General features: G+C 41.1%; 1 protein-coding gene across 4 annotated transcripts in view; it reads right to left on the reverse strand.

Annotated features, from left to right (window-relative positions):
• Nucleotides 1-16,781, reverse strand: part of LOC141415522 (E3 ubiquitin-protein ligase UHRF2-like) — a 74,370-nt gene that overhangs the window by 20,567 nt on the left and 37,022 nt on the right. Inside the window, exon 7 of one of the 4 annotated variants that reach the window (XM_074052225.1) lies at nucleotides 9,819-10,627. The exons of the other annotated variants lie outside the window; for them this stretch is intronic. The gene's annotated coding sequence lies outside the window, so the exon portion shown is untranslated. Of the gene's footprint in view, nucleotides 1-9,818; nucleotides 10,628-16,781 lie in introns of those variants that run through there. 4 annotated transcript variants of the gene reach the window in all.

The raw sequence follows: 16,781 nt of genomic DNA on the forward strand, positions 1-16,781 counted from the left end.
AGCTCAACTGACCCAAATGAAACTTCATACTTTCAGTCCCTTCCAAACCCATCCCCCCTGCCCCTGTGACTGATGTCACTCTAATTCAACTCTACACCCAAGGGACCCTCCCTCCCCCTCAGCCCCTTCCACATCTAGTTAGGTATCAAGTCATCATAGTTTTATTCACATTCATAAACTTATTTCAAATTTTGTTTTCTCTTCTCTCTTTGGCCCTGTTCATGTGCATTGTTATCTCTTTCCATGACTCCTTCTAAAATTCCTACCATGCTTTATTTAACAACTGTTTATTGATACACAGTAGTCCTGTCTGCACAGCTGTATACAACCATAAAAAGTAACATGACACTAAAACTACAAGGGGATCTTAATAATCCACGGGAAAAATAAAAAGTTGTTTTGTCCCCTTTAAAGTTTTTTGTGCAAACCTTAAGATCTCCATCACTGTTGTATATTCATATATAAAGAAAAAATAATGTTTAATTAAAATATCTAACATTTTATTAAAATGTATAATTGAAAAGCATTAGAAACATGGAGAATCAAATTGATTTATTATTTATAAAATGATCAAGAGTGGCTTCAGCAGCGCTTGCCTTCCTATGCTCTTAAAGCATCTTTCCCATGCCTTGGTGAATTGTCACATTGATTTTTAGGTAGGACCAGCTCCTGCTGTTTCATCATTGGTGGTTTCAGTGTCATGAAGTATCCCTGGGAGATTCTGTGACCTCAGAGGTTTGCAGCATGCCCTTCTTCTTGGTCCTAGACATTCTCCTCATTCATTGCTACATTCTCCTCACCAGGTTTCCCTGGCTGCACATCTGGAGTCCTGGACAGTGGAGTGTCTGTCTTCCATGATCAGCTTTAACACCTCTATGTACATTTCACCCAAATTTCACTTGCAGAACAATACTCTTTTTTTTTTCCTGTATGTTTACCTCTGCTGACCAGTTCCCTCTTTTCGTTGCTAATTTTGGTAACTGTCATGTAGATTTATTACTGAGAAAATAGGAAGCAATGCAATTTCCTGATTTTCTATCTCCATGAATGGAGTGTCTGACACACACTGACCAGTCATCATCACATTTTGAAAGAAGTGACTTGGCTGGTCTCTGATTCTGAGGTGCACGTGTTACTTCTGAACAGATCTGCTGGCTGAAGCACAGTGTGAAGTTCACACTGTTGGTAAGAATGGAGTCTGATGCTTGAGCTTGGTAGTTGGGGGACTGATGTTGTTTGACTAGTCTTATGAGTTTGATGCTGGGAAATTTGTCTGTGTTTCCTTTCATATGAAAGCAATTGTCCTAGCATTGCTGAGAGTAATGTGTATCAGAGCTGGGTAGTGAGGACCACCACCTGTAACAGGTGTGCTGAACAGTGTTACAGTCCTGACATGGCAGCCTGAACAAGGCAGACATTTGTCCTGAGTGGGGGTCAAAGTGCACTGGGAAAGTGATGAAAAATTCAGCCGGTTCCTATATTCTAAAGTGAGCTAGAGCTAATGTGTTTCCTGAACACATCCTGCAGTTGCTGCCTCCATTCTGTATCATGTTCCATTGCCTTCTCCATTCCTCTTGATCTGTAACAGGTCAGAGAGAATCATCTCATTGGCAAAGCTCTCTCCTCTTTCTGCCCATCCTTCCTCTTCTGAGTCTTATACCCACTATGCTGCCCCTGCCCACTGCATGTCACAGATCATTGAAACCTGTCTGTATTTGTGGTTTTTACCATGAGCCCATGAGCCTACTAGGTCTGGAGCTGCCCTCAGTTCATCTTCTGTAGTCTCTGCCCTGGCCAGTTTCCTCCTGTTTGCAAATACTGACATAGGACAGTGACCCAGATACTCATTCCATGAAGCAGCTCAAGAAATTGATGACAAAATGTTACTGCATCTGTTGGAGGTATGGTTCCCAATCTTTCCCCAGTGTTATTACCTTAGTGAAGGTGACTATTCCTTTCTCAGGTCTGGTTTTAATTTTCCATTTTAGCTGCTGCTATGTCTCTTCTGTCACATTGTTTCTACAACATGTCTGGTGTTAACACACCCAGACCTGAAGTGGATAGTATTTTGGGCTTCACATTACCCACAGCAGCTCTTTTCCAAGAGGGCGTGCATATTTTAGCATGTCCAGGACAAGAGATTAAGATTGGTGAATAAAATGTTGGGGCCTATATTTACATTTATATAAATGATAGAAATTAAGGAAACTCTCTTACTACAGCTTATATGCTGTTTATATTTGCATACACATACAGAAATGAATCATTATGTTAAAATAGTTTCGCTGCTTGAGTTACCCCTAAAGTAAGTCAAAATTAGATCCAAAGTAGGCATGCTTTTGTTAGGAGCTAGCTTGAGCTAGCTTGAGCTTAGGCAGTCAGGGCTGGATGCTAGAAAGAGGCAACTGGCTAAAGTCACCAGAAAATAGAAGTAGGGCAAGAGAGCAAACACAGCAGGATGCTGATCAAGGTGTGAAAAGTGGATAAGAGCAATTGAAATTTGACAAACAACCTCAAGGAGGGGGAATGAGGGAGGAAAAATGTGAGTACAGACTTTGTAGCAAAACTATCAGACCAGTCTATCAGAAAACAGTTTTTTAGGAGCTTGCAAATGCTACCCTCAGAGCCAGATTAAAACCTCTAGTTCTCAGTTGTATGGCTCAGTATTTCTGAGTTCCACCCAGGCACTAAAGGTCCTCTGTCTTCCTGTACCTAATAAACTTTGTCTTGCTTTCTGCTCACCTGTTTTCCAGGCTTGTCATTCTTTGACTGATCTTGGACAAGTATCTGACAAACTTAACCCACAGTGGTATACAGTTATTCTTGTATCACTTTGTAATTAGTTGTTCTGATTTGCTGTAGTAAATACTATGAGAATTGTCTCCCAAATGCATTTTCCATGTCACAGTTTCCCAGCCCTCAGATTGATCAGAAATATGGTATCATAAGCTTCAATGTCATTAAGAACATGGATGTGGAGCTCAGGCAGGAGTGTGGCACCTGGGCCTACTCACAGGACCTGTACAGAGACACAATGCTACAGGCACTCGCCTCTGTGGGTGACCGGGTCTTACCCTAGGACCCCCAGTGCCTTTCCTTTTTACTTGCAATACAATATGGACCCTTTTTAGTGTGTAATACAATTTAGCTGTTAGATTCCAGCATCTACAAACATCAGAAATAATGTTGGTCTCTCACTTCTTCAATGCAAGATCCCAGTGAGTACCTGCCTGGGGCTATCTGGAAGCACCACATCATCAAACCAGAGGCCATTTACAAGTTAGAACAAGGAGAAGAGCCCTGGTTATCACAGCCACATGGATGATGGCCAAAGGATCCATGAAAATGAAAGGCTCTTCAGGGGTCCAGTTGCAATAGTGTGTAAAAAAGGATAGAGCCCATAAAACTAAAAGGAGATGACCAAACAGACTAGAGAATGGCAGTTTTCTTTCTTAAAAGCCAGCAAATAAAGAAATTGGATTATAAGTAAATATAGTAGCACTATAATAAAACTAACAAAGGTTATAAAATCTACTAAAATTGGGCATAGAGTAGGGTAAAAGCAGAATAGAAGCACACAACCTTTACTATTGTTTATAATAAGGGATCACTAGATTTTGTCTAAACAAATAAGTGGTTAAGGGAATGTAACAAAAAACCAGAAATGAAATCTATTTCATTTATTAAAAGGAAAATACAAAGCAGGGCATGGGGTGGGGCACACCTGTAACCACAGCTACTGAGGAAGACAAAGCAGGCCTCACCAGTTCTAGGTCAGCCTGGGCAATATGGGAAACTGGGTCAAGAAACAAAGGGCCAGGGATGTAACTCAGTGATAGAGTACTTGCCTAGCAAGCAAGAGACCTTGGGTTCATTCCCCCCAGTACGGCAAAGATATATTTAAAAGGAAAATACACTTACTGAGAGTATTTTTTTAAATAAACCCAACTGAAATAGAAATACCATAAGATGAAATTCAGACAAAACAGTCTGACAGGTAAGATATAATGACGTGTATTGAAAGCTGTTGAATAATGGGGGATAGGAAGGAAGGGAAAAGGGAGAGTAACAGAGGAAGTTGAACTGATGAAAGTAAAGTATACTCACAGTGTGGATACATCAAGAAACTCTTTGAACATTGACTTAGAAATCAATAATGAAAGACCATACTGTAAAATAGGTACATTGTTGTGGGGGGTACTTGTGGGAGAGAGTGGGTGAATGGAGGAGATGAAGGAGAGGGACTATGGTTGATGGGTTTCATATACATACACAACATACAACAATGAAACCTCTTGCAATTACTTTAAATGGGGCAGGGAGGGTTTTTGGGGAGGGGGAATGGAGGGGGTGATTCAACCAATGTACAAGGTAAGGCTATTCGTAATTGTTGCAATGAATCAGTCCTGTACAATGAATATATCCAAATTGAAAAAGAAAAAAACAGCCTGCCAATCAGTAAGTGCAAACTACTATCTTAGATACATTAGATTTTAAAAATTCCAACATATATTCCCATGTGTATTATGCCAAATAAACAAATAATTGAGGTTGAAAGTTTGAAGCAAATGGTGGCAAAGTTGATGACAAAAAATATGGTTTAGGGTTTGTGATCTAAGCATGAGTAAGAGTTAAAATTAAAGAATACAATCAGTAAATAAAAAAGGAACTTTAATAAACTGTAGAGCACAATGTTAAACGATGGTAAGAACATGTGAAAAATCTAGTAAGGCATCGAAAACTGAGAAGCAAAAAAACTCTCTTCATGAGGATAATGAAAAATTACCTCTCTTAAGCAACTTCTATGAAAAGGAAATCAGAATCCAAGCTGCAGAAATGCTATAAAATAGGAAAATTAATGCTGTATGTATAATAACTGTAGGATATGGCTAAAATGATCACGAGAAAATAATAGCTAACCTTCATAAAAAAGAATATAAAAGAACAATGACAAAATAAGAACATAAAAACTAGAAGAAATAAATTAAATTAAGTATACTTTTGAAAATGGGACGAATCCCCCTTCCAAAATAAAAAATCCCAAGAAATGTTTCTGACAATGGAAAAAAAAATGGATAAATTTTAGGTAATCTAACCAAGGTAAAAGGATGACAGCACACACATAAGAATTTTTTTTTCTTTATTTTATTTTATTTTTATTCACATATGCATGCATTGTTTGGGTCATTTCTCCCCCTGCCCCTCCCCCACCCTCTCCCCTCTTGCCCCCTCAGTTCCAGGTGGGTCCTGTTCTGCCTTTATCACTAGTTTTGTTGAAGAAAAGTGACAAGCCTAATAAGGAAGACAATGCGTTTTTGCTAGTTGAGTTGAGGATAGCTATACAGAAATATTCCTAGCATTGCTTTCATGTACACATGTTATGACCCATGTTGATTCATGTCTAATTGATCTTTACCCTGGTTACTGATCCCCTTCTCATGATAATCTCTGTTGCTTTAAGGTTTCTGTATTAGCTCCTCTGGAGTGGGGACATCAAACGCTTTCATGTTTTGGATTTTCTGCCTATTTCTGTATCATCCAATTATAAGTATGCACCTACCCATCGATACACCAGAATACTATTCAAGTATAAATATCAGGGGAAATGGGTAACATGTGCAGAGAAATATAAATACATGTGGTACATTATGAAACTTTATTGAGACAGCTGAAACAAGACAAATGGATGAAAACTAAACCAGGAAATGGAATGTTTACTGGGTATGCATGTGAATCACAGGTCTCAATATTTTTATTTTAAAGTTTTCAGTTTACACAAGCATACATATAGATTTAATGGTTTCCTGAAAATAATCCCACTCTTGTATGGAAGGGCTTGCTGCACACAGGGATTTTCATGTGTGGAGAAAGATTTGGTTGTCACACCTTGGGGAGTGGGGTTTGCTACCTCATCTAATGAACAGAGGTCATTGATGATTCTTAACAGCCTACAGTTCACAGGATTGCTCCCTAACCCCTACCAAAAGACTTATCCTGTCTAAAGTGTCTAAATTGCCTAGGGCTGAGAAACACTGCTCTAGCAGGGAGAGAACTTTTTATGAATCTCTGTTAGTAAAACAATATGTTATGTGTTAGTTTGGGATATTTAAACAGTTAAGCAACTGAGCAATTCAATTAAGCAATTAGGAATTAAGCAATTCAAAAACCCAAGAATAAACATGCACTTTACACATGTTGACCTGCAGGTGGCACTGCAGAACAGGAAGGGATCCTCTGCTTGTCTGTAAGGGTCAAATAGTCTCCCTTGTCTCACACCATGCCCTGAATCACTTTGCAATGGGCTGAAAACCTGATCATCAAGGCGAAAGAATACTTTAGAAACTTGTATGGAGGACATCTCTAAGACACAGGGGAGAAAGTGTTCCTGACGATAAAGAGAAAGATTATATATTTGAAAATGAAAAGACCAGTCAGAGAGTGACAGATAGATTTTCAACCAAAAAAGAGCCAAAATGTAGGTGGGCATGGTGGCTCATAGCTGTAATCCCAGTTACTCAGGATGCTAAGACTGGTAGCATCACATTTCTAGGTCAGCCCAGGCAAAACGTTAGTAAGACGCCATCTCCAACAATAAGCCAAGCATGGAGGTGCACAATTATAGAATCCCAGCCACTGGAGACATCTGTAGGAGGATCATTGCCTAAGGACAGCAATGGGCAAAAACACAAGATCCTATTCAAAAAGTAACAAAAGCAAAGAAAGGTCTGGGAATATGGCTCAGGTGGTAAAACCCTAGTATGCAAAAAAAAAAATGTGGAATGTAACACTTGCAACAGATACAACTCACAAAGAATTAGTAAGATAGAATGCAGAATTCAGATATTACTTTAGTGTGGGTTTGTTTCCATGATATCTTTCTTTAAGATGCATCCCTCCTCTAGGTGTCCACAAATCTCTGCCTGTTTCCCTTCTCCAAAGCACCTCTTCAGCATCCAATGGGCTGGGTATTGTGCACACACACTGATTTTCCTTGTTTTTTGTGACCCTGGGAATACAAGCTCCAAGTGAGCAAGGGACCTTTGTCTCTTGTTTGGTGCATCATATCCAGTGTCTGCCACATGGTTTTTTTTGTTTGTTTGTTTTTTTAATATTGAACTAGTATTGATGAATGAAGAACAATTTTTTGTTTTCCAAAGTAAAAAGTTTTCCCAGAAAAGGAAATACATGTGGCTAATAAAAATTAAAAGACAGTGGATTCATGGTATTTGGAGGAAACATAGCATTAGCTCCCAGTGAGATGCCAATTTATACCAATCAGTGTTACAGGGCGAAGCTGTCATACCTACTGTGTGTAAGAAAAGGTACTGTCAGAGACAAAAAAATATAAATATAGAAAAGAAAATGTACTGTTAGAGACACCTGTGAAAGTCAGGTGGCAGAGCCAGGGTGCTGTGACTGGCATCACTCTTGCTTTGGAAGTGCATATTCCCAGTTATAAGCAGTTGCACACCAGTCTCCTCATCTCTAGAGACACTTTTTTACATGTTCATAAGGCCAGGAGTGTACATGGTAGTATCATTTGCAAGGGCAAAAAAATAACAAAGTATAATGCTGTCATACAGTGGACTATGTTATTAAGTACAACAGGGACAACTGCAAGAAACGTAAGTTATGGCTTCCCAGTTTTATCATGGACATTTGGGATGGATAAGCCATAGCTATAATGGGCTGCTCTGTGCACTGGACAGTGTTTGCCAGCATCCCTGATTCCTCAACTAGATGTCAGCAGTATCTCCAAGTTCAGACAACCAAAAATGTCTCCTGATGCCTGGGGAGATACTCACTCATCTCTGGGTGAGTACCACTGACATATAATGAAAAAGATGTCACAGAACTCTATAAAATAGAATGAAATATCATTCTATACTATACTATATCTCTGTCTGAGCCCTCCTGCAACAAGATATTATTTGAAATGCAAGCGAAATGGAACAATAAAATCTATCCATATAACTGAAATAAAGGAAGAACAGGGAAATGAGAATCAAAGGCACAGTTAACAAATAATTAATAACATATAGAGCTAAACACAAATCACCAATAAATACATCCAATAAAATTGTCTTGGCCATTAATCAAGCACAGATGGCCAAATGCTCTTTAAAACTCTATACCCCTGCTTTATAATAGTGATGATAATACATTATCTGTATACATGGAGAATCTCTATATGCAGAGAGTGCCAGAACTAAGTTTAAAAAATAATGGAGAGCCAAGTGTTATGGTGCATACCTGAAATCCCAGCTGCTAATGAGGTGAACACATAATGATCATGAATTTGAAATAACCTAGGTAAAGTTAGTGAGAGTCTATCTCAAAAACAAAACAAGTGTAGTTCAAAAACAAAAAGTAAAGTTCAAGTTGTAGTGGCCCTTCTTTCAATACTGCAAAAAACCAAAACCAAAACAATTTTCGAACCTTTCCAAGAAACTTATTTCCAATATGATGATACAGGGAATAGTAAATGGATGCAAGAATTTATCCCAAGCAAACACGAATGAAAAGCTAACTGAAATGTGTGCATTCATAGTGGATGAAGCTGACTTTAGAAGAGTGGACATTTCCAGGGTTAGGAGGGACATTCCATAGTGTCATAAGAACACAAAATTATCTTAAATATGTTTTCACTTAATGTTAGGACTTGAAAATCACACAAGGGAAAACTAACCAAACTTGAAGGAGAATTTGACAAATCCACATTGAGAACTGGATATTTCAACACTCTTCTCTTGGTAATCAATAAGACTCAGAGAGAGAAAATCACCAACAACACAGGACAAGACAACACTATCCCCCAACTGCATCAAATAGATACATACTCTTTTCAAATGCACATAAACATTCACCCAAATAGATGATATCTAAGGTCTTTGCAGACTTAAAAGAATAGAAATCACATAAAGTATATTAGAATGCATAATGATATTAACAAGAAACCACTAAGAAAATGATGATATAAACTTTCTAACTGCTTAAATATTAACCAATTCACTTTTAAATTCTTTATGTGGCAAAGAGGAAGTCTCCTACGAAATTAGAAAATTATATGAATTAAACACTTTAAGATTTATGGGAGGCACATAAGCCAGTACTTAGAGGGAAATCTATAACCTTAAATGATGTAATTTTTAAAAAAGAAAAGTCTCACATCAATTAAGTTTCCCCTTCAGAAAAACAGATAAAGACCAAAAAATAAATGCAGATACATGGAAGAAAACAATAAAGATAAGAATAGATGCCAGTAAAATTGAAAAACAAAAAGCAGAATTCAGTGGGACCAAAAGGTATTTCATTAAATATAAAAGTATTTCTAGGAATACAGGCAAAGAATAACACAAAGAATTCACAATTCACCAATATCCTGAAATAACGGGTGTCATCATAAGCCAGGGAGCCCTCAAACAGATAAGGCAGGAGCACTACAAATGTTTCCATATACATAAAATGAACAACTTAGTGAAATGGACCTGTTCCTCCCCAAAACCAAACTTAAGAACTCTCCATGATGAAAGTGAGACCTTGAATAATTTTGTAATTATGAATGAAGTTGAATTTTCAGTTAAGGAAAAGAAATTCTAATCCTGGAACATGAAAAGAAATAATGTCAATTGCACTTTGTCTCTTCCAGAAAAACAGGGCAGGAGGGAACATGTCCCATTTTTACCTTTGAGGTTATGGTCACTCTGATCCCTAACCTAAGAAAGTATAAGAAGAGAAAGATACAGAGCAGTCAATGTCCCTCATGAGCCTTGTCACATGCAGGCAGCACTTTGCTGTCTCTCCTTGTCATCTACAGAATGAAGAAGAGAACACAGGAATGGGGCCCTAGGTTTTGGAGTGCAACTTAATGGCAGAATTGTACTATAGAAACCCATCTTAAAACCTTTTTAAAACAATCCCTGGTTGGAAAAGAAATGGAAAAGTGAACCATCATCCAGAGAAAGGTACAATCCCTATAAACAGCCAGGCCTCCTTTCCAGGGGCTCAGTTCAAAGTGGGAGGACTGAGAGAAGCCTGGGAGGAAGTAGAGGCTCCTCAGAGCCACCCTGTCCTCAGTCTAGCACCTCCTGCTCCATCTACAGGGTGAGGGAGCCACCTCTGTCCTGTGGCCCTTACACAGGTGTTTGAGGTAGGAGTGGGGTGAGGGGACCCCTCCACTTCAGCCTGTAGTGGGGAAGGAACTTTTCTCAAGCCTTGCCTTCATGGCAGAAGTGTAGACTACAACTGTGTTTCTGTCCCACTTTGTAAGTAAGTGCTCAGAGCAGGCAGCAGGGACACCATGAACAAGTGGTGCTGCCTGTGGCCTACATGCTAGTGAATTGGCCTGGCTCAGAGCTGCCATGCTTGGCCTCCCAGACACCTGCCTGGTGCAGTTGTGTCAAATGGGATCCCCCACCAGAGCCTCAATCCTTCACAGACCCAGGATCTCCAGCAGGAAAGCGGGCTTGCAACAGATGGAGGCAAAGATGACCACCAGGCTTCTTTCTGCTGACTCTGCCACCAGCACTCTCAGGGTGTGAAGAGTAGGTTGGGGATCTTCAGGTGGCTTAGGCAGAGAGGACAAGGACAGTTCTTAAGCTCTGCTTCTCTCCCTTCTCTTTTGCATCTGTGGGGACCAGTTAGAGGAGTCACTTTGCTGAAAGGAAGTACAGAAGAAAGGCCCTGGCAATGGCTCCCATGAAGGAGCCCTCTTTAAACCCCTGCCTAGTTCAGACAGCACATTTGCATACTCAGGAAAGTGAGTTGCCCATCATGTGATCCTTTCATGCTCATTTACTCCCACCTTCCCCTGCTGGAATTGGAGAAGTCAGGAGTCAAGGCCAATGGCTGTTGGAAGAGGAAGAAGCACCAAGGCACAGCAGAGGGAGAAGGCAACCCTGCTGTTTATCAGCCTTGTTCAGGCTTCCCTTGAAGAGCAGCTGTACCTGGTGAAATGCTTTCCTTTCAGTGCAAGGAGACTGGAGGAGACCTCTTATTCTTGGGTACAACCAACTGATTTTTCCTTATCTGAATATGAACAGCTAAGCCATGGGGATCCCAGATTTCAACTAAAACTCTAGGGACCCAGCACTAGGGCACAGGTGTTAGCAGGGAATGTGGAGAAAACAAGAGTTGGTTTTGTACAACCCCATGAGTATAAATTGTTCAAAGTCAAGGCTGGGATTGCAGAAGGGTCCTTTAACATCAAAGTCAATTAGTAGAAAACAGCTAAATATCATGTGCAAAAAAGTGATTTGAAAAATTACTTGAAAGAAGATTCAGTTTGTTTTTTCTTAGAAGACACTAAGTTTCAAATACATACAAAGCTCTAGTTTTGTGCTATAAAATTACATTGCTTCATTCTAGGTCAAGAAGTTGAATTTGGAGACATTGAGTGACTTGCCCAAATCATGGACATGGTAGTGACAAGGATATATAATCCCAGGGACCATGGGGGAAAAATAAATTTAGATATCATACAAAGATTTAGTGGCCACTGGAAATAAGTGTGTAACATATTCCTAGCACTAAATTATGTCAGGAATAAAAAGAAAGGGTGGAGGGACGGTCTTTCTTCTGAAGTTTCAGGATGATCCCTAAGCTGAGTGAAGTCCCTGGGTTAAGTAGTCATGGGTAAGGAATGATAGACACAGTGAAAGCATCAGAGGCAGTTGTTGGTGATTCCAGGTTCTGGACAAAAGAGAAGCAAGAGTGGTAGGCACTGTCACAGTGAATGAAGGTGAGACTGGTTAACACACACACACTCTCAGAACTGAAGACCTGTGCCACCCTCCCTTCCTAGACAGGATGATAGCCTTTTTCAGTGCTCATCTACTTTGGTTGGAAAAGTACTCTTTTAGTTTCTGGGTCATTTGTGAAACTGTGGCATTGTGGATATGAGGAGCACAAAGCACATGTCTGTGATGCAATTGGCTAGTCTTATGGCAGTGTGACCTAAGGAGTAGTGGTTCTTCAGCAAACCTCTGAGTAACCATGGAAACTGAGCCTGTTTGGAACAGCAGGCTCATTTCTTGTTTGGAAATGCAACATCCACATTGGCCATGGGTACAAGTACAACAAAGGATTGTGCTCCAAGAGTGGTTATGAGTTTGACCAACATTAGAGAACCTATTGGGGAAGCCATTAGGGAGCCCTTGACTATCTGGATCTGGATGCATTGTGCTTTGATAATGTGAGCAAGACAGAAAGGGGAGCTGTGGGTTTCTGGGAAAGCCTGTAGAAATTTCTTCTTGTAGGAATCCCTTTTGAAAATAAAATAGGTGAAACTGTCAGTATGGCAGTCATAAAGGAAGTGGCTCCTGGGAATAACAATGTGAATGCATCTTTTGTTATTATTTGGAAAAGACCTTTGTTCCTTGGTGCACTAATAAAGCATCTTCAGTTGCAGCATTCCACCCTGTGTTCTCGAGTGTCTGATCTACTGAAGTCAGTGTGAGACTTGAGACCTATGTTAAATAAAAACTATCTCAAGACCAAATGAGTAATACATCTTGAATGTATTTAGAAATACATATCTGGACATATTAAGAATCACTTCAGGGACCAGGGATAGTAGAATACTTGCTTAGCATGTCTAAGGCCCTGGGTTTGATCACCACAACTACAGGAAAAAAAATTTTATTAGCAGTGAAATATTTTGAGGTAAAAAATCTGAAAACAAGAAATGTATTTTTGTTATTTTCTCCATTATCTCATTTTAACATCCATTTCTTCTTGGTATGTATAAAATGCCAAATGTTTATATAATTTAAAGTACATGAATCTTACTAAGACAAACTAGTGGTGGTAAGCAAATCTGGAAATATGGACATTATCTTTGTAACAGATTGAACCCCTTGACCATTTCTTCTAGGGTGAAGACACAAGTTTTTGACATAAAAATTGGACACAAATCATTTAAGCAGCATTTGACAGATGTGTGTGCACTGACTGATGGGAATGTGACTTTAATGAACATTGTTTATTGGAGGTTGGCACAGGTGTTTGACCTCAGGCCTCCAGCTTGCTAGGCAGGTACTCTACCACTGGAGCCATACCTTCAGCCTACTTGCACAGCTTTTTGAATAATGCCACGGAAGAAAAACCTATTTAGCAAATTTTAGTAACAGACAATTTATTATTGATGTTTGTTTCAGACTTTATAACCTCCCCAAACAACTTTACTTCAAAAGACTGAAGAATAATCACTTAATTGAATCATAATAAAAAATCAAATTGAAGCTGGCTGGAATCCTGGCACTCAGAAGGCTGAGCCAGGAGGATTATGAGTTTGATGTCAGCGTGGGCTTTTGAATGACTCTATGGTCTCTGTAAGAGGAGGTCTCTGTGAAGACTGTGAGATTGTGTAAGTCTAGGTGGTGCTGTGGGAGGTCTCTGTAGGAGATCTCCTGTCAGGAAATGGCAAGGCAAGGGCAAGGGCAAGTCTCTGTATATTGTCTTGGGGTGAATTGTGTATGAACTCTATGGAAAACTTCTACATCTTTGGGAAGCTACTGTGGGGAAATGTGAACTCACATGGCAGTTTTGTGTGTAAAGTCTCAGTATAAGATCACTGTGAACTATGTGTAGTCTCTATGGAAGGTCATTATGACATTCCCAAGTGACTGTGCATATGGTCTCTGTGGGAATTCACTCTGTCATCCCCTAGTGACTGTGTGGTCTCTGTGGGAAGTCACTATGACATACTCTAGTGACTGTGTATATGGTGTCTGTGGGAGGTCACTGTATCACACATAGTGAGTGCGTGTGTGGGCTATGTTGGGGATCCCTGTGCCAACCCTAGTGACTGTATGGTGGTCTCTGTGGGAGGGCAGGGTGATATCCCCTAGTGACAGTGTGGTTCCTGTGGGAGGTAACTGTGCCATCTCCTAGTGCCTGTGTGGTCTCTGTAGGTCATTGTGACAGCTCTAATAACTGTGTGTGTGTAGTCACTGTGAGAGGTCACAGTGACATCTCCTTGTAACTGTGTGTGCTCTCTGTGCGAAGTCAACTTGACATCCCCTAGTGAATGGTCTCTGTGGGGGATCATTGTGACACATCGGTAATGTCAGTACGTGTAGTCTCTTTGGGAGGGCACTTAGACATCCTCTAGTGACTGTGAGGTCTCTGTGGGAGGACACTGTGTCATCACATAGGGCCTGTGTAGATTCTCTGGAAGGTAATTGTGACATCCGAAGTGTGTGTGTGTGTTCTCTTGGGAGACCACTGTGCCATCCTCTAGTGACTGTCCATTCTCTATGCGAGGTCATTGTGACACCCCTAGTAACTGTGTGCATTCTCAGTGAGAGGGCACTGTGACATCTCAGAGTGACTGTGCATTGTCTCTGAGGGAGTACACTCTGCCATCCCCTTGTGACTGTGTGTGTTCTTTGTGGGAAGCCCCTGTGCCATCTCCTAATGACTGTGTGTGGTCTATGCGTGAGGTCACTCTGACATCCTCCAGTAACTATGTGTGGTCCCTGTGTTAGGTCAATGTGCCATCCCTTAGTGACTGTGTGTAGTCTATGTGAGAGGTCATTATGACATACCCTAGTGACTGTGTTTATTGGTCCATAAGGTCACTGTGCTATCATCAACTGACTGTGTGTGTAGTCTCTCTGGGAGGTCACTGTCACATCATCTAGTGACTCTGTGTGTTCTCTTTGAGAGGTCACCTTGAAAAACCCCAGTGACTTTGTGATCTCAGTGGGAGGTCACTGTGTCATCTCCTAGTCTTGTGTGTGGTTCCCATGGAAGGTCATTCTGGCATCACTTAATGACTGTGTGTGGTCTCTGTGGTAGGTTACTGTGACATCCCTTAATGAATGCCGGTGATCTCTATGAGAGGGCACTATGACAAACCCTAGTGACTGTCTGTGGTCTCTGTGGGAAGTCATTTACATCCCCTAGTGACTGTGTGCAGTTTCTGTGGCCAGCCACTGTGCTACCCCCTAGTAACTATGAGTGTGGCTTCTGTGTGAGATCACAGTGACATCCCCTAGTGATTGTGGTCTCTGTGCAATAAGTATGTGTGTTGCCTCTGTGACATGTCAATGTTTTATCACTTAGTGACTATGTGTGGTCCCTTGGGAGGTCACTCTGACATCCCCTAGTGACAGTATGTGTGGTCTCTGAGGGAATTAACTGTGACATCCTATAGTGATTCTGTGTGTGGTCTCTGTAAAAGTTCACTGTTACATACCTTAGAGACTGTGTGTGATCTCTTTGGGAAGTTACTTTGATATCCCCTAGTGACTGTGCATGACCTCTTTGGGAGGTCACTGTGACATATGCTAGCATCTGTGTGTAATACCTGTGGAAGGACATCTCCTGTGTTGTCTCTGTAGGAGGTCATTATGGCATCCATAGTGACAGTCTGTGTAGTCTCTGTGGGAGAGCACTGTGACATTCTCTAGGGACTGTGTGTGGTCATTGTGGGAGGTAATTGCCATCACATAGTAACTGTGGTCAGTGTGAAGGTCAGTCTGCCATTCCCTACTGCCTAAGTGTGTGGTCTCTGTAGAAGGGCTCAGTGGCAAACCCTAGTGACTCCTTATGGTGTCTGTGGGAGGTCACTGTATCATCCCTTAGTTACTGTGTGTGGCATCTATGGGAGGCCACTGTGACATCTTCTAGTGACTATGTGTGTTGGCTCTGTGGGAGGTCATTGTGATATCCCACAGGGACTGTGTGAGGTCACTGTGACATCCCCTAATGACAGAGTTAGGTATCTGTCAGAGGTCGATGTTAATCCCTAAGTGATTGTCTGTGGTCTCTATCAGAGGTCACTGAGACATCCTCAGGTGACTGTGTAGGATCTCTTTGTGAGGTCACCTTAATATCCCTTAATTACTATGCAAATGGTCTCTGTCAAGGTCACTGTGACATCCTCTAGTGACTGTGTTTGCTCTCTGTGGGAATTAAATGTGACTTCCCCTACTGTCTGTGTGTGGTATTACGGAAAACCAGTGTGGTACCCTCTAGTGACTTTGTTTATCGTCTCCGTGGGAGGTCACTGTGACATCCACTACTGACTGTGTTTGGTCCTTGTGGAAGTTCATTATGATATCCTCTAGTGACTGTGTTTGTGGTCTCTATCAGAGGACACAATGACATCTTCTTTTTACTCTGTGTTCTCCATTGGAGGACATTGTGCCATCACTCAGTACCTGAGTGTGGTCTCTGTGGAAGGTCACATTGCCATTTCTTAGTGACTGGCTGTAGTCCCTGTGAGAGGTCACTGTACCAACCCCAGCTGACTGTGTGCAGTCCCTGTGGCTGGTCACTGTAACATCCCTAGTGTCATATGTGGACTCTGGAGATCATTGTACATCCTCTAGTAACTGTGTGTTCTCTGTGGGAAGTGATTGTGATATCCACTAGTAACTATTTGTATGGTCTCTATGGGAAGTCACAGTGACATCCTCTAGTGACTGTCTTTGGTCTCTGTGGGAGGTCACTGTGACATCCTCAAGTGACTGTGTGTGTACTCTCTGTGGTGGGTCACTGTGCCATCCCATGACTTTGTGTGGTCTCTGTGGGTGTGGGAAGTTACTGTGACATCCCTTAGTGGTCTTTGTGAGAGGTTAGTGTGACATCCACTAGTGAATGTCTGTGATACGCACAGAAACGCATACACATAGTCACTGTAATATCCCCTAGTGACTGAGTTTGTTCTCTCTGAGACATCACAGTGACATCTCCTAGTAACTGTGTGTGTCTTCCGTGGGACAAAATTGTGACATACCTAGGGACTGTGTGGTTTCTATGGGGATAACTGT

The sequence above is a fragment of the Castor canadensis genome, chromosome 13, assembly GCF_047511655.1.
Source record: "Castor canadensis chromosome 13, mCasCan1.hap1v2, whole genome shotgun sequence".
Classification (NCBI taxonomy): domain Eukaryota; kingdom Metazoa; phylum Chordata; class Mammalia; order Rodentia; family Castoridae; genus Castor; species Castor canadensis.